Raw genomic sequence first — 16,525 nt, 5'->3', positions numbered from 1 at the left:
ATTCTTCAGAAATTCTGAACTGCCTGTCACTTAATGTTCATTCCTTCAAGTCGTGGTTAAAGGCTCATTTCAGAAAACCACAGTGACTCAGCTACTTTGAATATCTGTTCAGTTAACGTGTGGCTCATGTTGGAAGCCTTAAGATTTTCTCCCACCTCCAAAGATGGTTTTTATTGGTGGATACTTCATGGGAAGTATCTTTTGCACTATGCTGATTTTAAACATATTTTAAATATTTAGACTTTTAAGGAAGTGTAAAGGCATAGTACCTTGATATTGCTAAGTAGAAAGGATAACATTTGTTTATAAATATTTATTATTTTACAAAGGCAAAGGTAAGTTTATCTAGACTTTTTTTCCCCCACATTTGAACATGACTGCTCCAGAAACATCGCTGCTTATTGCAGTACAAGGCTGGATTATTCTGATCTCTGCTGAAGGAGTGAACATGAGTTCCTTGGGTATTTTGGGGGTTGATTCAGTTAACCGGAAGAAATGAACAGTTCTTCCTACCATCCTTTGGCCTCTTCAGATCTGTGTGCTGGTTCAGAATAGTCCATGGACATCCTTGCATGCGTCAATGTGTACATCTTGTGTTTCTGGTTGTGACCTCAGACAAACTCTCCTGTCTTCCTCTGTACAGCGCTACGTGTTCTTGAGGGCAGGACCTGCCTCGTTCGGTGCTTTATGTCCTCAAGCTATTTGCTTGGGAATGGTACGGGTGGCTTGGGGAGAGTTGGTCCTGCACACAGCTTTTGCAGAATTGGTTGAGTGGCCTGGTGACAGATGTTTCTGAGCGTATCAAAGGGAATTTTTGAGCAAAACCTACCTAAATGTACGTAAAACAGAACTAGTAGATTGTACGGAAAGGAGCTATGTGAATCTGTCCTTGAATGTGGTAGGGCTGCAATATATCTTTTTATCCTTATTTAATGGACAGAAGCTTGAGGGTGGCAGGAGTAGATGATAGCGACCAGGTATTTGTGTTGATTAAGAAAATTAAGGTGTTTAATGAAATAACCTTTCAACAAGAGGTAGTGATCTCCAGGATGACTTCTTTCGTAGTCTGAGATTGAGCTTCATCAGGCAGCATCCTGTGTGGGTTTTCTGTGCTTACAAGTCTGTGGCACAACCAGCTGTCAGATTGGGCTTTTTTAGATTCATATGGAGCCAGTCCAACCTCTCGATTAAAATTTATGCAACTGACTGAATTGCTGAAGTGGACATCTTGCTTTGCAATGATTCTTGATTACTAGCATCATGCTGGTGCTAGATCTGAGGACACAGAAATAATTTCTTATTCATTTTCTCTGTATTTCCCTGTTGGTACACAGAAGTGTTGCCATGGAGGAGAGCGTGGGGTGGGAGTAGGCAGGAACCAGCTGCTTCAGGGCCACGCTGGGAGGAAGACTGGGGGAGGATAATGCATGAAGTCTGCTCTTGCGAACAATCCTAGGAACTTCTTGCTGTCAAGTGCTGCGTGCATTTGTTATGGAAGAGCTTTGAAGTCACGTAGGGAAGGGTGGGTCTTTTAAAGAGAGGAAATCGGCTTTTTCTGCACTGCTTGGGAGGGAAGAGGTTACAGAGCTAACACGCATGGTGGACTTCATGGGCCTTTGTTTTTAGTCAAGAGGGCCTTGACAATCTTGTGCGCCTTTATGCATTGTTTAAACAAATACTGCTTTTCAGTGATCTGGCCCTCCGAGGATGTGCAGTACAACTGTATTACTTTTAAAAAGTGCTTTGCAAATTTTTAATTGAGCTAGCGCAATAAGTTTGCTGATAACGAAGTAACACTCCTTTACCTGGAATATGCTTGTGACCTGGCCGGATGGTTTTGTGTGGGTGCGTGTCTGTGTGTTAACAGCTGTTTGTGTCCTCCCATGAGGTCAGCTGTTCCTACAGCTTGCTTTGGGAAGCTGGCTGCTGTCTGAGACTGAGACTTACCGTAGCTTTGGAAGCCTTTTCCTGTTGGTCATATCCCTACAGAGCAGCAAACGGACAGTGCAGGACTGGATGTAATGGTGGAATTCCACGAGATACCATTATTGCCATTGGATAACCCCTTCTGCTTGCTTCTGTCCATGCTATCTTTTTGTAAGCGTAACGCAGTGGTCAGTTGCGAGGATGGCGGTGCAGGTTTGATAACAGTGCTTCTCGACCGCTCCCGTGCGTTAACGAAGTGGAAATCCTGAGTACCAAGAGATCCAGGAAGATAGTGTGATGTGATGTTCTTTCTGCATGCCTGGCGTCCGTTGGCGTTGCAATCGTTTTGACCCATTTTTGTTACCATTTTCCAATGATTCCTGAGAACTTTCATCATAAATCTACTAGACCTTACAGAATGGAGCCTGCAGGGATAATTTCTTCATCAGGTTTCGTTAGAATAGAACAAAAGGGTGTTCTGTTGCTGAACTGAAGGATCCATCTTTGCTACATCACAGTGGGTATATTAGCAGTCTCAGTTTAAATATTTTTAGTAAAAAAAAAAAAAGTTGATTTGTATACATAACAAGCATATGGCTTAAGGCTTCTACTCAGCAGTTATTTGGATGTATTTATTAGTAAAAGTGCCACGTGGGGATGTTTGACAAGAAAAACTTGTTCTCTGGAATAAGGTCGGGGTTTATGAAGTTAATTAGTATTCGAGGAGCAGCTCTCAAGTGAAGGCTGAAAGCTTTCTGATTTTAGCGGTCATTTGTGTCCCCAAACGTGGGTTGTCTGAGAGTGTGGGCTATCTGATGACAATTTTCAAGACATGTTATTGTAAAGAAGTGGAGATAATGCGCATGAAAATTATAATATTTGGCAATGTTTGTAGTAGTGCAAGTTTGGGGCTGGAATACAAGAACTCTGTTATGTCCTTACTCGGGCAGGTCGTGTGCTGTGACCCACCGTCACGCTTTCAGCCTCACTATTGTCTTTAAAAAAAACAAAACGTGATTACCCTCACAATGTCATAGCAGTGTTTTGACTCAGAAACTTGCTGCTATAACAGTGCACGCGATTCTCCAATGCTTTCCTTGGGCACCTCATCTGTTTCTCTTTAATTACTGAGTCTTTGTAATGTTTTTAACCATACTTTAAATGGCTTCACCTTGTAAAAGCCTTCAAAGCTTTTTGAATGACCAAACTGGGAAAACTGCAGAGCGGAAGCACTCCGGTGCTGCTACACCGCAGGAGGATGCAAGGCGCTAGTTACCACTTAACGTCTTTAATAGTCCTCTGTTTCTATGACAGTGGAAGATCATGGAAAAATAATTCACTGCGTGTGAGTTTGTACCAGCCAATATCTTTTCGTTAAGTTTCCAAATCATTCTTTCTTAAAAAAGTTCTCCATTTAACTTAAAGCGTAGTATCCTTAGTGCTCTGATCTTTAGTAAGAAAATAATGGATTTGTGCCTGAAAATATCTGATGTGCAGTTCGTGTATTTGAATGGAGAAGTAGCAGGCTTTATGAATATTTTCAAAAGGCAAATAGAAGGCATGCTCGGTATCTTGAAGTTCACCTCTTAAAAATCCAGAGAAGTGGCAGACAAGTAAATTTAAACCGCTGCTTCTAGTGACTTCCTTTTCATACTGAGAGTGACTTAGTAAAATTGAAAGTCAATGAGGAAAGTCCCAAATGCTCATCCAGATCTAAAAGCTCAGGAAATTACAGATAATCAACTTTTCACATCTTTGTCACTTAGTTTTTTGTTTCTCATAACGTACATATCCTCAGGTATTTTGAGGGGAAATTTTGTTCTTGTGTCAGTTATCTTTGAATAAGGTCCAGATGTTTAATCAGTACAGTTGGCACTTTCCCTGATTAAACCTTTGGATAGCATCAGTGTCTGGGTTTCATTTACGATTTGCTGAAATAGACTTTATTTCTGAACTCCCAGGCAGAATCTATTTTTTGAGCATCTCTAATATCAAGAATATTTGCAATCCATCTAGTGGATCCAAACTCGTGTCTAGTTTATCGTAGGAGGGTCACTTGTTGGTTCAAGAGGTTGATGTACCTGTTTTTCCAAAAGGACGTGTTAAAATTGTTGTGGGTAAAAATTATCCCTGGGGTCTACAGATGAGTAACACAGTCGAATGCTACATCTTACTACTGCAATTTTCCTCTGAAGTCATAACTCTAGAAAGCATTGTTTCCGACCTCCTCCGCGGGAGAGCTGGCATGGGATGGTGCATTGAGTGCTCTTGTAGCTGCTGGTGCCAAGGGCCATTTTTTAGTGGTTGAAAACAGCAACTGGCACGGTAACAGGTGAAACGACGCCGTTCAGTCGTCACCATTGATGTAGCTCTTGTGAACTCATGTTGAATCTACAGCAGAGCAGGAGAGGGCTGCAGTAATTTTTGAAACACTCCGTCACGTCTGTGAAACCAGCGGCGTTAGGTCCTGCCTCTGGATGCTGTTTGGTCCGTGTTGGGGCTGCCTTGACTGCGAGCCGCTGCTCCAGGCTGCCCTGGCATCCCCCCGCCAAGGGGTTTCACCCGCCTGCACTGTTGCTCCGTTTCACTCCGCAGACCAACGGTTGCAAATTGATAATATCAAATCTGTTGGATATAATTGGGGTTTTTTTAGTTAGTTCTGCTGTTTCTGAATGCCAAGATCTTGTGTAGAAAAGGAAGAGCAATCTGAAACCTGATTAAATTAATCTGAAACCTGAAATCCTGAAAATCAAGGCACAAAACTGCTGTAGATCTGGAAGTAGAGGCGGGACCACCTGACACAAGTGACCAGGAAACAGTTTTAATGAGATTGTGATACAGGTAATAATTGAAAAAAAGACAGCGATGGAAAGAATGAAGGAAGAGAAGGGACAGGAGCAGACAATGTTAAAAGAGGACATCAGTGCATTCTTCTGAACCACAAAGGTCATTGCTGCTGTGAGGCTACTGACAAAGGTGGTATTCATGATCTGAGACGACTATCTTTGCTGACTCCGTGCGGATATGAGTGTAGGATGTATTCAGACAGTGATGCAGCTGGTGTTATTTAATAGCTCTCACCAGCCCATCCATCACTTTTGAATCCAGCTTTCTTCCGCGCTGATTGATAAGTTATCATTATGTCAATAAGGCAGCTTGAAAGATGGCTTAAAACATTGAAAATACCTAATTATTGTTCTTTATGGAAAAGGAAATTTTTAAAATGGATGTTGCACTAAATGGTTTGAATACATTTATTTTCTCTAGACTTTTCAGAAACAAATGCAGGTAGGGATGTATGTTGTGGTGGCAGTGGTCATGCCTGGAGGGCGAGATGGTAATGCTTCCTTGGCAGTGCGAATGCCTTGACGTGTTGTTGTTGCGGTCGTAGGGCTTCCTTACAGTTCCAGCACAAGGATCAATTAAAGGCTGGGAAAATGCACATGGGACTCAATGTTGAGGAAAGACTTTGTCAGTGCTGTAGCGATAGCTAGGTAAGGGTTCAATCATCACTGCTTTCCCCCCCCTCTCCCAATTTTCAGATGATTATGCGTTGCTGTGAAGGCCTCCCAGCTGTGACTGTCAAATGCCACACTAATGTACAGATTCGCTTATCTCTGCAGCTGGTGGGAGAGGGGACTGAAATCAACGGATCTGTTTATTCACACTTGTGGTGAGAAGGCAACAGTTAATAGGCTTTGAAATTCAATGACTGGTAAACGTTGTGTTCTTGAAGGTAGATTGGCTTAGGCAGCAAGCAGCATTCGGGGTTGAACGCACAAGTGGATACTCCGTGCTTGGCTTTGGTAGAGTGCCGGTGTGACTGCTGCAGAGAGGCAGTGCAAATCAAAAAGCCAAGTGTTGGTGTTCCTGTCGCAGGCTCTTGCAATCTATTCTCCAGGGACATAATCAGTTGTGATAAACCGAGGAGTCCTAGAAGCTGCTATGTCCACTGGAAAATAGATACCACGTTAACAGAGTGTGTATCTCTGCAAAAATCTTAACTTGGAGCCTGTATGACACATCCCTTAGAGATGGATGGTAGCCCGTTCTACTTTTTTCTGGAAGATAATGAAGTAGTAGAGCAGGCTAAAATAAATTGAATGACATCCATGTGTTTAAAAAAAAAAAAAAAAAGAAAAACTCCGACTCAGTTTCTTTTGAAGTTGAAAAATGAGCAGTATTCTCTTTAGCATCTCCACCGTTGTGCTTGTCCTCATCTAGTAGCATAGCAGCAGCTTTGTGCAGCTGGGTGAAGCGTGTGTCAGTCGGGGATACGCAGTGCATTTTTAGGATTTCGATTTTGGGGTTTGCATGCTCAGTGCACTCAGGTGCCAAGCACTTCAGGTGATAGTAAGTGCCCCATGAGCATCTCTTTCCAGACATAATCTGCGCTGATTCCGCTGCCTATTTAGAATGACGGCATTGCATCGCATTAAAGAAAACAAACCCAAACTCCAGTAAGAATGTGCTGTCGGCTCCTCCGGCTGGGATAAATGCCTTCAGGCCTCTGCTGGCAGGCTCTGCTTCCGCTCGTGGTCGCTGAACATTTGTTCTTCCCATTTGCAATCCGGTCTAGTGAAGCTGGCTTATTCACATTTCTATTATCCAGCTGTCTGGCTTTTTTAATCCAGCACGGCTTCGCTGCTTTGGCTCCCAGCTCTCACTTCCCTTATTTGGTAAAGCAGTGCTCTTAAGCTGTTCCTGGAAGGGGCTGTTTTACTAGTTTAGGGACTATTTTCCACTTTCATTTTTGATCTCTAAAGCTATAGATTGTGTTTCAGCAGCAGTGCTGGCATAGCTTAACTCTTTGGTGCTGTCAAACTGGAATATTGTGCTTTTTAGAAGTGCTTGAAGTGTTTTATTCTCTGCTGTAACGCACTGGTATGCTGCTGCAGACAACTTGAGCAGAGGCAATATACGGCAGCACTTGTGTTTACAGCGTATCTATGTACCTTGTCAGCATAACCTGCTTTTTAAAATGACAACCAGAGTGCGATCTTCAGTGCTAAGACTACGTTATGGAGGACTCGGCCAGATTTAAATTAGCTGCATGATTTGTTGGCATCTTCTGTGCTCTGTTCCTGCGAAGGGGAGTGGTGTGCAGCGACGGAGTGAGCTTGGACAGATAGAGTAGCCTCATTTGATAGGCTTCAGCAAGAGCATCTCTGGTCCCCTGCCAAAAGGATGGTGACTGTTTAAAGTAGGGAGAGGGAGAGGGCCTCAGTAAGTGAGGTGAAAGACTCAAGCCAAGCCGAGGAACAGAAAGCAAGGAATAAAGCTTTCAGACTCAGAAAACAGATGTGGACACTGGTGTTTTACTCGGTTTGCCTGGCAGTGCAGCACAGTTCGGCAGTATGACTCTGCTCTATTCAACTCCAGGGTGGTGGTTCCTATAATTAAGGCAGCTCTGGGGTTTTTTGCATTTATCTTTGCTTTGCTAAGCTCTTCAGATAGTGCTGCTGAGGTCCATCTGTAGCCAATTTACTGGGAGTTGGAACACCTGCGTGGTAGCAGATGCCTTATGGGTGCTGTCTGCTACTGCCAGTGTAGCACTGGGTGTCCGCTGCCACGCTGCTGGTAACTGCGCTTGTCACAGCTGGCCGTCCTCTGCAAGCTCCGCAGAGAAGACGACGACTTGGGAATTCGCTCAGAATTACTTTGAAAATTGAAGAAGTGATGTGAAAAACGGCGTTGCAGTTCAGTGGGGGCATATGTCAAAGACTGCGCTGAGCTGACTGCATCCAGGGAGGAGGAGGATGGGCACACGCGGCTGTGCGGTAGGAAGGGATCCGGGGATTGCAGGAATCACGGTTTGAATAGGAGTCGTCGATGCCGTGCTGTTGCAAAAAGTGCAATTACTGCCTTGGAATACATAAAAAGAAACATCGCCAAAAGACATAGTAATTATTTTTTCCAATTTTACTTCCTGGCAGAGCCTCAAGTGAAGTATCTTGCTCAGTACTGCACCTCGTACTTCCAGAAAGATAATAGCCAAGTAGAGAAAATCCAGAGGAGGGTAATGGTCAGGAACAAGACCGATTAGTCTGGCATCTCGATTGCAGTGGGACAGGGACAGAGGAGTCCACAGATATTGCTGGGAGAGGGAGAAGTTCTGTTCTGCACGCCCACGTGGAGAGGGAAACAAGTAATGGGCTTAAATTGTAAAAAAATAAATAGGTTAGATACAGCAATAGTGGAGCGCTGGAGTAGGTGACTTTAGGAGTTATGTCAGGAACGGAGCAGGCAGAGTTAATTCTGCCTTTGGGAGGGAGGGATGAGCTAAGTAAGCTTTCGGACGGTCTGCCGGTCCTGTGAGCCTGTGGTATTGGCAATTCTGCAGCAGGCAGCGGGGCCGGGGCTGGGAAGACCGCACTCGGTGTGGGAGAAAACGAACAAATAGGCGTTTCAGGCAAGAGATCCCCAGCGCTTCATTAGCGTAGAAAAATTAAAGCACTGAATTCAGTTTTATTATTTCTTCAGTTCTTCCAACCCAGACTTCAACAACATTATCAAATATTTATTTAACTTCAGTATATTTTAGTTTTTGGCGATGTGGGTTTTCTTTAAGCCAAATGCATTTAAAAGCTGAAAATTGAGTTACTTTATTGAACAGCTGAAAAATTTGCCTTTTGTTTTGCGTGATGCTGTGGTGGCTCGTTTCTTACGACATGCACAGCAAACATTCTTAAATAGAAACGACTTTCATTATTCTGTTCAGTCATGTCAGCGCTGCCTAATAGCACAACCATATTCTTTCCATACTGCTCGACATCGACGCTTTCAGAGAGTGTGAAATTTGATCTTTCTTGTTCTTCCTGTGCTCGGACTGTCCGAGCCGTTCCCGGCCGCCTGCCCCCACTTCCTGACCCGTTTTGAACAGGAACTTTATTCCAGAACAGTATGAACAAGTGAAGAAGCAAATGTGAAAATGAAATCCAAGCGGCGAGCAGTCAAAATAAAATGAAGTGTGGCCAGCAGATGAATACACATTGATTTACTGCTCGTGTAAAATGCTACCGACGTACACAGGAAAGAGCTGAAGATTTTGAGGAAGAATGTCCCAGGGTTCGTGTTCTGAGACTTGTGTTTTAGTGCCTCACAGGGAGATTTATCATGGAAACTGTTAAAAGGGAGATGGGGGATGGCTTCCCGAGCTAATACAGCTCTCGAGGCTGGGACAAAAGCTGAAGCCGTGACAGTTTACTTAAAAATGCTTCTGCACCTCTGATGCACGTTGGTTTGCTGAATTCCTTTCATATAAAGTAGGAATGCTTCTCCTTACAGTGTGTAAAACTCGACTTTTCAGTACTTGTGGGAGAGAGGGGGGGTTGGCCTTTGGACTGCCCTCTTGGCAAGGTTTGCCTCTAGTCCAGGATTTCTTTTCATGCTGGACCAGACGTGAAGATGAGCTATGACAGTAAAAATGTTCACTGAAACCAGTGGCTTTCTTGAGATCTTGCATTAGCTCAGGTTATTGTGTGCAGTTGTGAACGCTTCTCATGGATTTTTTTTTTCCTTTTCTTTTCCCTCTCCTCAACATTGAGAGGTGTTTTTTTTCTGGCTTGTATTTATTTTGTTACTAGCCAGGAGCCATTGTGGTGCTTTGACTTTTTCTAAAGGTTCTTGAGCTTATTCTTAGCTAGTTTAAGTACCTTCTCTTGGTCCAGATTATCCTTTGTGTCCCTCTGCCACCCGTCCAGGGACATGTTACCCATCGCAGTGCCACATCTCAGCGACAAGGAGGCTGCCACTTTTCTTGCATTCTTTAACCTGACCCCCCAGATGTCAAATGGGATATGTTTTAGTCAAATGCATCAGTGGTGTTTTTTCTTTCTGCTTGTGTTGCCGTCCCTTCTGGCTTTGTGTTTTCATGAAGCATCTTCCCTCAGCCTTGCTCGTACCAGAGACTGAAAAACGAATCTGGTCTTTCCTGCAAATGTTTCCTTTTGGAACTGCCTGTATATCCCGTGTCTAAATATTTCTCTCTCTTTGAGTAGCAGTTTTCTTTTTGAAGGAGACCAAAGAGGTTACATGCAGAAATAAAACAAACACTGGTGTGTCCTGAACTCCTTGGTACCCGAGATGTTTACTTAAAGGTGCGTTTCTCCTGTTAGTCTTTTGGTAGGTTTTTTGGGGCACTTTGCTACCGTTGTGGTCTTGAGGGCTTTGCTTGTAGTGTTGTGAGTTGTCTGTGCTTTGGTTCTTAATTTACCCCAAGACATGACAGGTTGTCCGGAGCCTCACGAGAGAATTTTCCCTGCAGGTGAGGAGCCATGTGGTCACTCTTCCTTGCTAGAATACGGTTGTCTTGCTCAATTTTTGCTGAAGGACAGCCTTATCCCACAGGAAATTTTGTTGCATGTAAAATGCCGTGTTTATTATTGTAAAGTTACTAACAATGTTATGTGGAGTCATATGCTAATGTGTTATGTGTTCAAAAAGCCATTGCTCCTAAATTAATGTTGCATTAATGAATACTGTTGATTTAGTAGGCATTGATGTTCATTGTCCAGCTCTCAAGTGGATAGTTTTTCACTCTCTGAAATCACTGTTGCAGTCTCCTCCCTTTGTTTGGTTTGATCCATCAGCTCTAAGTTAATTACATTATTTCCTATGTTGTTACAGCTTGAAAAAAATGAAGTGGTGATTTCCATTGGTAGAACTATGCATAAATGAGTACAATGGTAAGAGGGTGGTTACCCTCATGTCTTGCAGATATAAATTGAAGGTGGTTATTTTAACATAAAAATTAAAATATATTTAGATCCTAAATCATGCAGGCTTTCCATTTAAATGCTGGTTGCAAAGGTGATTTTCCTCCTTTATTCTACTGTAAAAAGAAAAGCATTGAAAGTCCTTGAAACAGGTAAGATGCAGCAGTGTGCAGAAGGGAGGTAACAGATTTCACAGCAGCAGAAACCTCTAATATATTTTGTCATGTAATTACTTGAGCATTGGAATCCTCAATGATCAGTGGCGTGTGTGATTGTAATGAGATTTTTGGGCTTGGAATACAAATGCCCTTCTCACCTGCGCTTAAATTTTCCCCACTTATGGCATGGCAGGACTGTTGGCAACATGGGATTTGAGTTCGGTCGTCTTCTGCCGCGGGGCTAATGTGTACAGTTCAGGTTGGTTTTCCGTTCCGGTTGGTTTTCTTGTTTGGCTGGAGCTGCGGATGGACAGCGGGTCAAGCGGTTAGCGCCTCCTGACAAAATACGTATTGTAAAATGGGTTGCTGTGCTCCCAGCAAAGCTTGTTCACTGCAAATTGAAAACGAAGGGATGTCTTCTCATCACAAAGACAGTAATTTCAGTAGGATCAGGGTTTTTTTTTTCCTCTTTATAGAAATGCAGGAATGATTAATAATCAACACATTTCTGTAGCTGCTTTTGTTCTATATTCTTTGAACCTCTTAGGCTGTCATCTATTCATTTTAAGCCTCAGAAGGAACAAGTCTAGAAATAGAGGATGTAGTAATCCAAGGACTTCTGAGGAGGTGAAACTTGCCTGTGATTGAATGTATGCAGTTTGTATTATTCTGTATGCCTCCTGCATGAAAATATTTCCCTTAAACACAAGAGAGGTCTTCATTTTGTCTTTAAATAAATAATCTCTTCATCCAGTGGAGTGTTACCATCCTTGTGAGTGCATTAAAGCGGTGCAACTTTCATAAATACGAAGTCAAGAACTTCTATTTGCAATATTTCCATCATTGCCGGCTATGTTACTACTTCTTCTTTGCTGCTATTTTTTATATCTGAAGTAAAAATAAAAAATACTATCCATATATTTATTCTCTACTGTGAGCAGGCTTTGGCCTCGCAGAAATATCAGGTATCTAAGTATAGAAAAGTCTGAAGGGAAACTGCTAAATTTCAACAGGGAATTGCTAATTTTCTTTTAATTTTAGTATTGCTGCGCAAAAAGGAGTTTGGTTTTTTCTTCAAGTAACGAAGAAACAGCTGTGTTGGTGTTAAATATTCAGTGGGTTTTGTAAGTGACTTATTTAAATATCTTTATCTTTATAGATTCCCCTCATCTGAAAGTACTCTGAAGTATGATTTTTGAGAGAGGGGAATATTTTTTTTTCTTGACTCTTACCTTTCTGCAGTTGGCATTTTGTAAAGTCTGGGTCTGCATTTAAAAAATGAACTAACGACACACCTCTTTTTTTTTTTTGTTGCCAACGAAATATTTGATGCCTGCTTTCTCTAACTGCAGAAAAGTTGATGAAGTCTTTCTACTAAATGCTTAAAATAGCCAGGGGAGATTCGGAAAAAATGATGAGTGGTGTATTACACAACCAGGCTGGCTGAAGCTAAAAGTACTTCCAGATCAGTTAGAAACGAGCACGCTAGAGAGTGGCAGAGTGAGAGAAACTGCGTGCTGCGACTCGGAACGGATCTGAGCCCATCAGGGTGGGAAGGTAGCAAAGGCGGACGGTTTTCAGAGCGGCTGGCGCCCGGCTGTCACCCAGCACAGGCACCGCGGAGAGCTTCGGGGGTCGGCACTGTCAGTTCAGCAGCTTTCTGAGCTGTCCTCGTATACCGAGGGTAGAATTGACGTAATAACATCACTTCGTGCCCCAAGTGGTGGGGAAACCCTCTGAAGGGGAGATGGGAATTGCATAGGTATGTTTGAGTTATGTATTTCTAGGCAGCTTGTGGTGAAAGGAGGAGGCTGTATCCTGCGTGGGCTCTGAAAGATTCCACTCGTTCCCCCAAGTCATTCCAGCCTCCCTGAACTTAGTGGGTATTTGCAATTTTGGACAAGTCTTGCAAATATATATATATTTGATCATAATCTCATTAACGTACTACCTAAATGCTACTTAAATTCCCATGCGACAGAGTCCATTTTAAAAAAAGGAAAATATCAGTCTGGTCAGGTTGTTCATGTTGCTGTGAAAGCAAACCTTGTGTGTACCTGCAGGAGCTGCAGCCGGCAGGTAGGACAGGACGGGGTTAGCCAGCAAGCCAGCGCTTGGGGCAGCACCAGAAGGGAGCTTCCTGATGGTACGTGTGAAACACCGACGGTCCGTTCCTCAAACCAGGTCCTGCGTCTGTGAGCCCGGATGCTGTTACCCCTTTACAGGGACTGACCGCACGATAATTTTCACTTGCCCAGCAGCAGCTTACCTGCCCCCATGCAGTGCAGCGCAGCCCTTGTTCACTATGGGCTGGAGGTAGAAGCGCTGCGGAGGCTCAAGGTTGGCTGAAAGTTTCCGTTACGGGATGCTTTTCCAGCCTGACCTGTTTAAGTTTTACTATTTTGTTTGATTTTTTGGGTTTTGTTGTTGTTTGGGGTTTTTTTGGCCAGGTACTTTGCCCAGATGTGTTTCTAAAGAAAGGTTGACATTCCTAAAAAGTGATTGGCAAAATACTGTGATGGTTAAGGAAAAAAAGCACAGCCTTTTCTTTGTGAAGTTCTGGTTCCTGATACTTTGGGAGCGTAAGGTGAAGTTGGGAAACCTTGGGAGATGGGGATTGTCTGGGCAAAACATAATTCCTCCTTAAGTATTAGTTGGAGAGCTGTACATTGCTGCCATGGGGAGAGAAGAGAAGGGATGGATTAATCTGATTAATCAGTTGTTGGGGGCCGAATAAATGAATCAGGATGGAAGTAGAGAATCTGACTGTCTGGGCTTGGACTGGCAGGAGAGGTTGGCAGCTTGGCGACTACGGGTAGGAAGGAAGCAAGGGTAGTACAAGGGAAGGGAATGGAAAAGGAAGAAGAGAAAATTGAAAGCATGGGGTGTAGAAAGAATCGCAGTTGGCATAATGTAGCTGGCAAGTTTTTCCCTTCACTGAACCCCAGAATACTTCGGAACATAGAATTTTCTAGTGTTTCCAGTATCCTTGATTTTGATTATTCCTCTGTGATGCTGGTACATGCAGAGGATAAACAAACATTACCAAGAATATTTTTGTGAGCTTCAGGTGGCAGAGACCCATGTGGGGATCTAAATGTCCGAACAGTGAGAGAATTAATGTATCACATGGTACAATTACAGTCCTACTCAGTCCACTTGATTAGATACAAAGCAATTGCTGACGAAAGAACAGGATTTAGCTTGGAAACATTGAAATGCACATTTAATACATGTCCGCATAACCGTCATTCATCATCCTCGTGCATGTGCCTGATGGGGTAGTACACAATTTTGCAATCACTTTTTCCTGCAGGACCTTTGTTCAGTGATGTGTTGTCATTTCATCAGCAGTTACGTAGTATTTTATTTTTATACCTACTCAGTGTGCAATTCTGCCATTTTTCACTGTATATTGTGAAGATCTGAAAAGAAAATGCAGTCCTTCATGGTTAATATTCAACAAACAGTGTATAATAAGATGTAATTACTTGGCAGTAATAGCTGTATTTATCACCTTTCCAATGTGGCTAAAGCTGCTTGAATCCATCATCAGACAGCTGATTGCTTCAGCTGCTTTGGCTTCGTGATGGATCTGCTAGAAGCAGACCTAATGTCCATAGCATGGTGTCTGGCAAGTGGTCGGTTTATCTTACACAGTCATCACTGCTGTGGGTTGCAGATTGCTGACCGTGATGGTACTCAGTGCGCACATCCTTGCATGTTGATTTTTGTAAACGTATAAGCCTAAGGAATCTGGAGATCTAAAAGTCTTCTGGCCACCAAGTTCATGTAGTTTGACCCATGGCGAAATACATTCGGTACTAACAAGCCTCTGGTGGTCATCTTAAGGTGAATAAGGCCAAGTTTAACTCCTCAACCACTTAAGAAATAGATTGCATAGAACAAATACTAAAAGAAAAAATATTGAGTGCTTTTCATTTTCTGTTTTAGGTCTGTAGCTTTGTAACTAGGAAGAAAACCTAAGAAAAACACGTTACGTTTTCCCTTCTTGTGTTGGACAAGGTCAAACACTTGTAGACCTCTCCCCTCTGCTTCAGGAAAGAAAGGGGGTTGCTTGCAGTTACCAATTTAGAAGTTAAGCCTAACTTGACAACTTTCTTGACTGAAAAGGATGGGAGAAAAGTACGCTTGCACTGTGACTAAATCTAGCATACAATTAATTCTTCTGTGCAGCTCTGTGTGTTAATTGCTGTCATTGTGTGAACTGATGGTTTAAGCAAAAATAGAAAATTTTATAACTGGTGTGTTGCTTACGATGCATAGTCTTAGCTTAAAGTGCCAGCCTGCAGTGGCTTTTTCAATCTATTCCATGCTGTCAATCTCCGTGAATCATCCTTATGTAAATGAAAAATACGTTGAATAGAGCAAACCTGGTAAGTGTGGTTTGCACTTCATTTTCGACTTCTCTTGTTTGTTCAGAAGCTGTAAGCTGGTAGCGTCAAAGTGGAGGTGAGTGTTTCTGGGTAGACGCAATTAAATATCCCTCCACATAACCCTCAGCTCTTTCTGTCCTTCCCCAGTATGTGTCACTAAAGATCCCCAGTGCCGTACCCAGCTCCTCCTCTGTCTGTTACTGGTGTACTGGGCCGCCAGCGAAGCAGGCTGCAAGAATTGCTGTGGTGGTCTGGGACAGGTCGATCAGCCCCTCTGGCAGCCGGTGGCCCGCTGAGGTGGAGCGATGATCTGCGGCCGGTGCTGCGCCTCGTCAGAAGGGGGTTCGGTGTGAAGACAGACCTTTGCCCGAAGGGTGTTTGATGTTGCCCGGTGTGCTCTAATGGTGCTTTGGGGATGGATTAGATGGGCAGAGAGACATCGAACAGGCCTTGTCCTTAAGAAAGGCATGAAAAGAGTCAAGGTGTCCGTCTCAAATGGCGTCCTGAGGTAAATTACCAAGGTCTGTCTCTAGCGGGCTCAGCCCCCTCAGCAACTTTAACCTCAGACGGGGCTGAGGCCACTTGTCCTCGGTGTGGGGTTTTCCCCTTTTTGGTTGACGTGCATCCAATGTGTCCTAGCAAGGTGGCCCATAAGCACCTGTGCTTTTCTGACGGCCAAGATAAAAACCCCAGGTAGGTCTCTCCTCAGCTGGCTGCTTCCCAAATCGCAGCGCTCGCCTGTGAGAATACACCGGGGCCCTTGAGAAATACCACGTGAATCGGAAGCCTGGAGCCTGCCGTCCACGCCGTTGCCAAAGAGGCTCTGGGAACAGCCTCCTGGCTTTTTTGGCACTTTGTTCAAACTTCGAAGCTGCTACTTTAGGCACTGTCTTTGAATAGCTGAATTTATTTTTTTGCGTGTTCAGTTGCTTAGCAACAAAGAGGAGGAAAAATAGTAAACGCAGCTAATTTGGTTTTATTACTGATAAGTTTGCATCTCTAATATAAAAATGTATTTTTAATAAGACAGTGAGCTGCAATCCCTGGCTTTTGCCAGGCAGAGTGTTAAATAAACTGTGTCGATGGACTGGGTAAGGAACCTGATGCCCTGAGGGGTTTGCTGTTACCTCGAGCTACCCTTCAAATGTCTGCCTGTGCGTGCTTTTGTTTGGGGGGATTTTATGCTCCTGCTACTTTATTAGGTGAGTTTCTCCAATTCTTTGTGCCATATCCAAGGGAATTGATTTAAAAACTAAGCAAGCAAACAAACAAACAAAAAAAACCCCAAACCAAAACCCTCAAGCTAACGCTAGTTGTGTGAAGTACC

General features: G+C 43.4%; 1 protein-coding gene across 9 annotated transcripts in view; it reads left to right on the top strand.

The window, feature by feature from the left end:
* ITPR1 (inositol 1,4,5-trisphosphate receptor type 1) overlaps positions 1-16,525 on the top strand; it is a 185,368-nt gene that overhangs the window by 39,080 nt on the left and 129,763 nt on the right. The gene's annotated exons all lie outside the window — the stretch shown is intronic.

Source organism: Grus americana, chromosome 11, assembly GCF_028858705.1.
Source record: "Grus americana isolate bGruAme1 chromosome 11, bGruAme1.mat, whole genome shotgun sequence".
Lineage (NCBI taxonomy): Eukaryota > Metazoa > Chordata > Aves > Gruiformes > Gruidae > Grus > Grus americana.
The sequence above is the reverse complement of the archived record's forward strand: the minus strand, read 5'-3'. Positions and strand labels throughout refer to the sequence as shown.